The following is a 10,211-nucleotide window of genomic DNA, read 5'->3' as shown; positions in this document are numbered from 1 at the left end:
CGCTCTTCCTGACTGGGGCAGGGACTGGGTGGGCCACAGCAAGGGGGGTGGCAATAGCACTACTGTGAGTGCAGGCTGCTCACACGTGTGCATACATGCGTGTGTACATGCCTGTGTATTGCCCCCCTGACTGCAGTGCCCTGGGCGGTCACCCACATCACCCACCCATAAGGACAGCTCTGTCTAAGGTGCTACCATGCCTTGCTTTCTGCTCGACTTCAAACTAACAGAGCTAACTATCTCTCCTTGTTTCCAGAGGAAAAAAATAGCTGAAGCCATATAATCAGACAATAACACAAATCCTTGTCATTCTTTATTCACAAATAAGAAAAAAGAACTAACCTCACAGTTACTATTGACTATTAACGATTTTCATTCTACGATTTTGTCTCATACTAAGAAAATAGTCTATACTTATTGAAAAGTGATCTGACACAATGTTACAGAACATGCCATTTAGAATATGTAATAACGCCATTGTTATGATTTGCCTGCCAGTATCTACCATCCTGTCACAAAATGAAGTTTCTTTACTTTTACACTTTAAGACCACATCTGGAAAAGATTTTTTAAAAAGTGCATCACTTTTCTTAGGCCATGTTTAAAGAACTGGCCTCGGATGTAGCAGACAGACTCAGGCTTCTACTTGATCAAATGTGATGATCTGGAATAAAAACCAGGCCAGGGCTTCAGCCATATTATCTTCGAACCCACGTTTCAAAAAGCTCAGGTTTACAAATGAAAAGGGGCATTTTGATTATTCTGGCTTGGCAAATACATTTGAAAGGCTTTGGGTTTGTCCTAACATGGAATGAAACCATATTTCAAAACTTCAAAAGCTCCCATGTAATTGCAGGGGTTTAGGTTGTAGCTGTGTTGGTCTAAGGACATAGGCAGACGAGGTTCCTTGGGTGAATTTGATAATTGGATTGTCATAATCCAGGTGCCTCTAGTTGTTTGCCTTTCAACTACTTGTTGATTGGTTTTATGATTGCTCCACTCAGATTCTTATCCTGCAAGACTTACATCTTAGAGTCCTTCTTTCCATGTGCAATACATTTGTTACTGGAAAAAGGGGCAAGCAGCTTCCATGCAAAATGTTGATAAATAAATGAGTTAGTGTTCACATGACAACACTGAGTGAGAACATGCCATCACAACTTTCAAAGTTGGCTAGTTTTTGACAGACTAGGAAAAGGCACATGTGCAGCACAGCCATTTCAAGCTTCTGCCTTGAATTGCTGAGGCATTATAGCCTATTTTTTAAAAATTACACCAATCCAAGGGGAGATTTTTTTCCTTTCACTTTCTTCCCACAGACATACATGAACCATTCTTGCTCAAAAGTAAAAAGGAATGAACATGCCAAAGTTCAGCTCCAAAAGTAGACTGAAAAATGTTTAAGCAAATGAAAATTACCTTTTAAGGGTGTAAAAGTATTTCCATTCTACTGGTATTGCTGTACCAACAAGCAAACATATTTGTACTCACAGCTGAACACAATAATCCTAGATGAGGGCAAAAGTAAAAAAAAAAAAAAAGTAGAGAGTATCAGTTTCCTACTTTGCCAGAACAGTCCTGGGAGGTGACACCTACTAGGCCTGCAGCAGTACCAACTGCCTGCAGACTCCCCTCACTTGGAGGATCTGGTGGACTAGTGCAGCAATAGTAGCTGGATGAGAGGAGAACGAACATAACCGTACGGGGAAGAAAACTTACAGACACAAACAGCCCATTTCCCATTAAGCCTGTGGCAAATGCTGAAGTGCTTGCTAGAAAACAAAACCCACCAGAGGAAGACACGCTGATGTCATAAACGGTTGAATCATCATGCTCAATAAGTGGTCATCAATGGCTAAATGTCTAGTTGGGAGGAGGTATTAAGTGGTGTTCCTAGGGGCCTGTCTAAGTAGGTTTGATTCAGCATCTTCATTAATGATTTGGGCAATGGGATTGAATGCACATTTAGCAAGTCCGAAGATGACAATAAGTTGAGTGAAGTTGCAAACATCCTGGAAGGTAAGTCTAGGCTTCCGTTTATCCAGGTCATTCCGGGTAAATGGTCCACAATCAGTCAAATAATATTCAACAAGTGCAAAGGCTGGCTAAGCTGTAGTAACGCAGAGAAGGAGCTGGGGGTTACAGTAGACCATAAACTGAATAGGAAACCAACAGTGTGCTCTTGTTGCAAAAAAAAAAAAAAAAAAAAAAAAAGCCAATGGAATAGTGGGTTGTATTAACAGGAGTACTCACTTGCAAATCAAGGGAAGCAATTCTTCCGCATCACACACAGTTTTGCTACATTGATAAACAAGGAAAAAATATTCCTTGTTTATCAATGTAGCAAGTCATCAGTGTAGCTATCAATGTAGCCAGCTCTTTCCTCCACATACTACACTCAAATTCATCTTCCTCTCATTCACTACAGTTCTTTGTTTTGCCACTACATTCTCCCTTTTCACTTCTGAGTGCCTAAAGACATGCTGCTGGACAGGGTCAGAAGTCTGACCTCCTTCAAATCAACAAAAAAAACATTGTTCACGTATAAAAATCAATATTACCTTATATGAAGTACAGAAATAGCAGCTTGCTGTCTTTCTTTCCATCAGATAGATTATTCCAAGATCAAAAAACTTGGAAAGATTCTTCCTCCCCTCCCCCCCCCCCCGCCACCTTCACCTCTTCCCCCTCCCCGCCTTAGATGTGTTCAGTCAGCAACAGTACTCATCAGGATGCCCTTCACGATTTTTTAAGTATAACTAAAGGAATAGTAAAATATAATTGCAAGCCAATGGCACAATTTGCTATAATCCACTATCAATAACCTAAACCATTCAGATAAACTTATTTTCCCAAAAATAGTTTGTAACATGCTTTGTAACTTAAGTGCAGTCACATTCACTTTCATTTGGTTGGCTTAATGAATTTCAGCAAGAACCATCTTACTACAAATTTGCTCTGGGCTTGAACAAGTTTCCTTTAGCAAATTATTCAGGCTGCTGGACCTTCCTTAGATTCTTTAGTTGATTAAGTTACATGGAAAATGCATTGATTTATAAACATATAAACAGTTGCGGAACACAAGGATATTTGGAGGGATGAAAACTTTGGCTGCACCAAGTGCATGGCTGAAAGAGAAGTAAGGCAAGCTTTCAAGCACAGAGACATGAAGAAGAATACTTTGCTCTCAAAAGATTGCCTACACATGTACTGAGCCAACTGCAGAGTTATCACCCCCCAAAAATATTCTAGCTTCCCATGTATTTCCTGGACCATCATGACTACAACCTCATTCCAACACTATAAAAACCGTTTCCATTTCATATTTTGGACTGATTTTTATTCTTTGAAAAAAATATGTATTTTTTTTATTCTCAAATTGTGCCATTTTGGTTTATTAAGTAATAGACTGAAGGGTCACTAGGTCAAGGTCTGCAAGTATCTATATAAAGGAATGATGTCTTCTAGGCCAATAGAACCCCACAATAACAAAGGAATAAGATGCAATGGCTGGGGATTAAAATTAGAAATCTTCAAACTAGAAACAGAAGTGTAGCAAGAGTAATCAGCTACTGGAACAATTAACTAAGGATGTGATTGCCTGAGTCTTCAAATCAAGGCATCTTTCTAAGAGAGACATTAGTGGGCTTGGTTAGGTTCAGTTATGTGAGCAAGAAGACTAGTTCCTACCACTACAAGATTTAATAAGAGAAATTTCACAGTACATGCCATGCAGGAGGTCAAACTGTGCTCATTAGAATGATCTGGTTAAAAAATCTGATCTAAATTTAGGTTAACGTAGGGGTAAGACAGCTCTGGCAGTAGAATGAATGCCATAAAGATACACAGGCCTAAAAACTTGGCTGCAAACAGGTCTTTGCATGTAGCAGTTTTCTTTGGACAAGTTTATTCACTCTGAGATTGATAGAGATTTGAGCCCACACAATGAAATTTCCAACTAAGGAGAATGGAGGAGACAAAACAGCAGGATTTAAATTAAATCAGCCACATCAGAACCCAGGATCAGAAGTAAGCCATTCCCTGGCTTTGCTTTAAGTAACTCTAAAAAGGAAACAAACTGGACCTTGAACTATTTTGTAGCTTTTTCTTAGGGAGGCAGTGTATGAACAAGAGAAAAAAAAAACATCTGGGGGCAGTAATAATGACATAAAAGAATATTCCAACTAGTATAAAATGAAATATTAAATTTTCTAGATTTTTAAAAATATTAAGCCATACGGACCTGACCTGAAGACCACTGAAACCAACCGAAGGTATCTTCAGCAGGTGTTAGATCACTCCTTAGGAGAACAGACTTATAAATCCATAGCCACAGTAATGCTGATACAGTTTATTAACTAGTAGAAGATTTGTATATCAAAAAGGTACTGGCAAAGCAGGTTTATAGCTCTTAAAGGACAGTAGCAGTTTTTTAAAAAAATTAGAGAGAGAGATAGAGAATATCTCATTGCTACGGGACATTTCTTGGGAAACCCCATAATGTCAATGCAGAACCTTCCAGGATCTGAAATTACTATGAACATTAACAAATCAGTACAACTTAAGTCCAAATCCTATTCAAATGATTCACCCCAATGAGAGCGCAGGAAGACTCATGGAATTAATTAGGACACACAGTTACACATAAGTTTAAGGGTATTCATGGAAGGTAAGCAAGATTATGCTTACAATATATAGAAAAGGCTCATTAAAAAGGAAAAGGGAAAAAAAGAGCTTAGTTTAATCACAGTTGCAACAAAAGCTCATGTCCAAAGTAAATGAAAGTTAAAAGGCACGCAGAATTCTTTCACAGTATTATTTCAGCCTTCTATTACAGTTTTGCTTACTGATCAACATGCCTGCATTTACTGACATACTACATGCACCTTTCTCCCAAGAATTAGCTATCCAAAACTGAGGTGCACATTTTAAATGAGGAAGGAGATTTCTGCACCAGAATAAAGTCATGGGGATGCTGGAATGGCAGCCAGGGCCTGTGCTCCCTTCCCATGCATATGAAGGAAAAGCAGAGTCTACTCCTCAGTATCCCTCTCAATGCAAGCCCCACAGCTACAGCCTTAACCCTGGCACAGCCACTGCTATGTGGCAGCCAAAAGCTGCTGCCAATTCAGCAGTGGCTGTGAGAGAGTTAAAGCTTCAGCTGCAGGGCTTGCAAGCAGAGAGTAAGTGATGCTGAAGAATAGACTGTGGCTTGCATTCAGCTATGACTCTGGAAAAAATATTTTTCTCTTCATTCTGGCTTACCAAAACAAAATGTGGTTCTTATCTGGGAGCATGTGGTAGGGGGGAAAAAAAAAAAATGTAGTACCTACCCAGAACCAGTAATAAAAAATATCCAGAATAACTGGAAAATATGTTTGTGTCAACAATGATTTATATATTATATCCACTCAAAAAGTTAGATCTCACATAGCTGATCCATATAGGCTTTGATGCTTATGATTTTTCAATCTTAATTTCACCTGCACAGAATAATCATCATATAACACAGGGGTTGGCAACCAACGGCCCATGGGCCAAACCTGGCCTACAAGAGCTCAGGGGATTAACAACACAGCAGACAGGGCAGCAGAGCAGGCATCCCCAGGGCTGTACCACCTGCCTTGTTTCATCTATTCCATCTGCAGTATCTACGGACCACCAAATACTCCCTGCTCTACTCCAACTGGAGAGATCATCATATCTCATTTTTCACTCCTAACTCTTAAAGGACTAAGGACAAGCAAGCACTAGTTGTACATAAAGTCTAGCTGTGGTACAAGATCTGGCCACTGGCATGGCTCTATACTGGCAGCATACAGTTCTGAAAGTACAAGATACATTTCCTGTTTCGCTGCTTGGCCTGCCACATAGCACAATAGGTGACCTACAGAACCTAAAGAGGAGGGCACTTGGTACCTTTCTCTCTCTATTGATGACTCCTGTTACCACGGCTTTCCATAATGACTATAACCCTTTAGCTCAGGGGTGGGCAAAATACGGCCCGCGGTCCGCATGCAGCCCACCAGGTCATTCTATCCAGCCCACAGGGCCCCTAAAAAAATTTAGAAAATTAATATTTGTCTGTTCCTGGCTGCCTGTTATGTGGCCCTCGACGGCTTGCCAAAACTCAGTAAACAACCCTCCACCCGAAATAATTGCCCACCCCCGCTTCAGCTGCATCAGTACTATACACATTAGCAAGAAAATGGTAATGTCGATTAAAACATTTTTTTAAATGTTTTTGGGACAACCATTTGAGAATTTCAATTGTATCATTTCTCTCCTTGTCAGAATTACCAGTCATAGGAACAGATGTCATTATTACTGGATATATGACTAATAAAGATTGTTTCAAGTTTATTTGTTTTCAAATTTGCTTCTCACTTCCATGTATGCAAGGACAGCAGGGTCTCACAGTAAGGAGAAGGGAAAAGGGCTGCAGAGAGAAAAAGTTGGGGAAAGCAGAGAGCAAAGGGGCTACCTGACTCCCCAGATTTAGTTTCCTTGATGTAGACAAGGCAAACCTCCAATAATTAGATTCTATACTTGGAAAATTATAACAAATTTATAACATTTCCATATATAGAATTTAATTAGTGGGGAGTCATCTTATAACAGGGTCAACTTCTATTTGAGTAAATTACAATATAAGCTGTGTTATCTGGCAGTTTACAAGCCGGCATGCTCTACTAACTGGTATGCCAGCTTGTAAGGTAAAGTGAAACTGGAAGTGCCCACCTTGGCACTTCCAGTTTCTCCAAGCCCCGATGACCTGGGACAAAGCAGCCTGTGCTGCTGAGCCCCCATGCCCGGGGGCATAACAGGGTGCAAGGGGCATTTTCTGGGTTAGAGCTCATTCTGTTCTTTTACAGTTCTCATTTCACCTTGTCTATACTGTGTGTTCTTCCATTTAAAATGTACCAGTCCACAGATATACATCTTGAACAGGCAGGGCCAAAACTGTTTTGTCCAGTCTGTCAAATCCTGTGTCTCTACAGGGAGCACTGTCTAGATGATCCAAGGTCCCTTCAACCCTATGATTTAGGAGGAAATGAATATAGCCCCAGCCATTGCCAAGTATCTACTTGCCCCCTTATTCATTTCTGTATGACAGCATGATAGTTAAAATATAAAGCATGTTTGGTTATTATCCAAGTTCTCATTCCCTCCACATAATGCAGGAGACAATTCAGGTTGTCAGAAATATAAGACACTTCCATTCTCTTTCACCACAGGTTTAAGAGGGAAAGCAAAGCAGCACCTGATAATTGGCTTAATTATTGATTATGTAATTCAGGGATCCTGGTTTTCTCCGATTTAAAAATATCCCCCATTTTTTGGTTAAAAAAAAAGTAACTTCAAATCCATATTTTTCCATGATTAAAATGAAACACCACTATATAGCCATCTATGTATTAGTGGCATTTCATTTATATCATGGAAAAATATGGATTTGGAGTTACTTTTTTAACCAAAAATTAGGGATATTTTTAAATCAGAGAAAACCAAGATCCCTGGGAGCATCTTCTCATGCTGAAGGATACAGCCTTCACTGTCTAAGCCTGTAGTCCAAAATAACTCTCTCTAAACCACTTGCATAACTCCCACAAATGCCATGCATCAGTGGCTGCCTTGCAAATTAACTGTTTTATAGTGCACCATCTTACCCAGCCTTATTCTACTATATAGGTGACTGAACTGGCAGAAAACTGATTTCTGATTTTTTTCCTAAAATCAGAAATAATCATTGCTTCAGGTTTCGTTTCAGGAAAATACAACCAAAACCAACAACCCAACAGACAAAGCTCCATTTGAAATCCCCTTTCAAAAGATATCTACACATTCTATTACGTTACAATATTTCTCTACTGTTTATTGTAAGACCTATGAATAGGGAACCTATCGAAATCATGTTTTTGCGATTTTTGTGGAAATCCTTTTATTGGTGCTGATGGCAAATTCAGTCAGTCCCCATGAAATAGCCTGGTTCCCGTAAAAAAGCAAGCAATTCATGAAAATATGCAAAAATTGCCAAGTGAGTGCAGGAAAAGAAAAAAATAAAGGTAACTGTAAAACAAAAAACAGCAGGAAGCCCTGGCATCCCGAAGCATAGTGGGAAGGAGAGGTGAGAGAGGGGAAGCAAATCGGAGGCTGAGCCCATGATTTAGGCTCAGTCCAGGAGCCAATCAGGGGCCAGACCGGGCGCTTACAAAGAAACCCAACCCCCCACCTTTTTTTTTGCATTGCATCACATTGCAAATGCCTAGCCTGGCACTGCCTGCCTGCCCACCCATCAGGATACCCATGTATTTTGGCAGCACTGTGCAAGGAGCTGCCTCCTGGCTCCTGGTGTGTGGTCAAGCCCACAAAAGCCATTAACCACAACCTAGACTGCTTGCTAATGCATCAATTAATGGCTTCCACGGGCTTAATCCCCTGATCAAACCCATGGAAGCCATTAATTGACATATTATTAAGCCGCCTAGGAAGCAATTAATTAGGAATGTACCTATAAAAATTTTCTTGGTTGATACTGATGGCCAATTATTAACCAGCGCACACCCTCATGGGAGGCATATGCCCCCCCAACCCCGATTTGTGCACGGGGCAAGTGTGGGCTGCCCACTGTGGGCTCAAAGCCAGGGGCTACACTAGCCTCTACCGGGGGGGGGGGGGAGGCTGGGGCACCTCTCAGAGCAGACAGGAGCAGGGCAAGCAGTGGAAGCCCTGAGACAGGTGGCTATGGGGAATTTTGGGGTGACTATAGCCCACCCCTCCCAGCACCACGGCCACCCACCCCACCCCACCCAGTGACATTATCAGCTACACAGGCCAAAAAAGCCGGTTGCCGATAATGTTAATTTTCCTTTTACTGGTGCTGATGGCAATATTGGTGCACTTCTACAATTAACAGCTTCCATGGGCTTGATCAAGCCCACAAAAACCATTAACTCCATCCTAGACTGCTTAATAACATGTCGATTAGTGACTTCCATGGGCTTGATCAGGGGATTAAGCCTGGGGAAGCCATTAATTGATGCATTAACAAGCCCCAGTTTGGGGCCATCTGTCAATCTCCATGGAGGGGCAGGACTTCCAGGGCCCCTCAGCCAGAGGCATGGGGGGGAGGGGGGTGCCTGTTGTGAAAACAGTGCCAAGTGCTGCACTCAAACCACGAAATTAGGTGGCAGCCACCCCAATCTTGGTAGGCTTCTACCTATGAGCAGTTCACAGTAATGTAACTCATTCAGTCTACATAATATTTTGCAATATTGTATATGAAAGGTAATATACATAAAAACATGAATTTTATTATATTTAGAAACAAGCATTCAGCTCAATGCTTTTCATAAAAAACTCAATGTGGAAACAATTCAGGAAGTAAAATACAAACAAACCAAACCTTAAATTATCAACTTGTACATACATACACAAATGGCAGTGTTATTGACCAAAAGTTACTTCTAGCATTAGTGAGAAAAATTAATCCATTAAACATATCTGCACTAGGTAAGTTAAAAAGATATTTAACGTACCTCATCGAAGCTGCTATCGTCTTTCTTCAAGGCTTTAAAATAAAAGGGAGAGAGAAATAGTTATCTGTCATGCATTTCAATAAGCATAAAGTAGCCAACTTCAAGAAAGAGAAAAATAGAGCAACATTTTCCCGTAGTAATAGGAAAGAAGAGACTAGACTGAATAACAATTTTATAATCAAAATATGAAACTATAAATGGAATGCAGAATTGCACAGTAGGTTTCCAAGAAATATTTTTCATAAATATGCAAATCTAGCTATCCTCTCATGGTGAAGGAAAATAAGAATCCGCAGATTTTTACTTTAATTCCTATTGAGCATGAAAACTCTTCAAGGAGAGCCTGACTGAAATATAAGAAGTGTTCTGCAGTTCACACCTATCAAATATACCTAATAATGCTGTCAGTTTATAGAAAACTCAACAATTCCAATACAATGGAGCATGCATGGTAACAGGCATTCATCATACTCTCTGACTTATGTTAAGGTGGAAGCACAAATATAATATATGGCATTAGTTTATTTGCATGCAAACATCATCAGATAAAGGAAAAGTTAAGATGGAAAAAAGATTTGGAGTGCGAAGTAACAATGCAAATGGGAGGGTGGGGGGAGTTATGAGTAGTTTTTCAGCTCTGGCAGAAGCTAATCAGTTGAAAGAGTTTCCTTG

At 40.3% G+C, this 10,211-nt stretch overlaps 1 protein-coding gene across 1 annotated transcript in view; it reads right to left on the bottom strand.

The window, feature by feature from the left end:
- Positions 1-9,566, bottom strand: part of CDK14 (cyclin dependent kinase 14) — a 624,401-nt gene extending 614,835 nt beyond the window's left edge. The window contains exon 1 of the mRNA XM_014522234.2: positions 9,540-9,566. The gene's annotated coding sequence lies outside the window, so the exon portion shown is untranslated. The remainder of the gene's footprint in view (positions 1-9,539) is intronic.
- Positions 9,567-10,211: the final 645 nt, after the last annotated feature.

This window comes from Alligator sinensis, unplaced genomic scaffold (genome assembly GCF_000455745.1).
Source record: "Alligator sinensis unplaced genomic scaffold, ASM45574v1 scaffold479_1, whole genome shotgun sequence".
Classification (NCBI taxonomy): Eukaryota; Metazoa; Chordata; order Crocodylia; family Alligatoridae; genus Alligator; species Alligator sinensis.
Note: the sequence above shows the minus strand (reverse complement) of the source record. Positions and strands in the feature narration are given on the sequence as shown.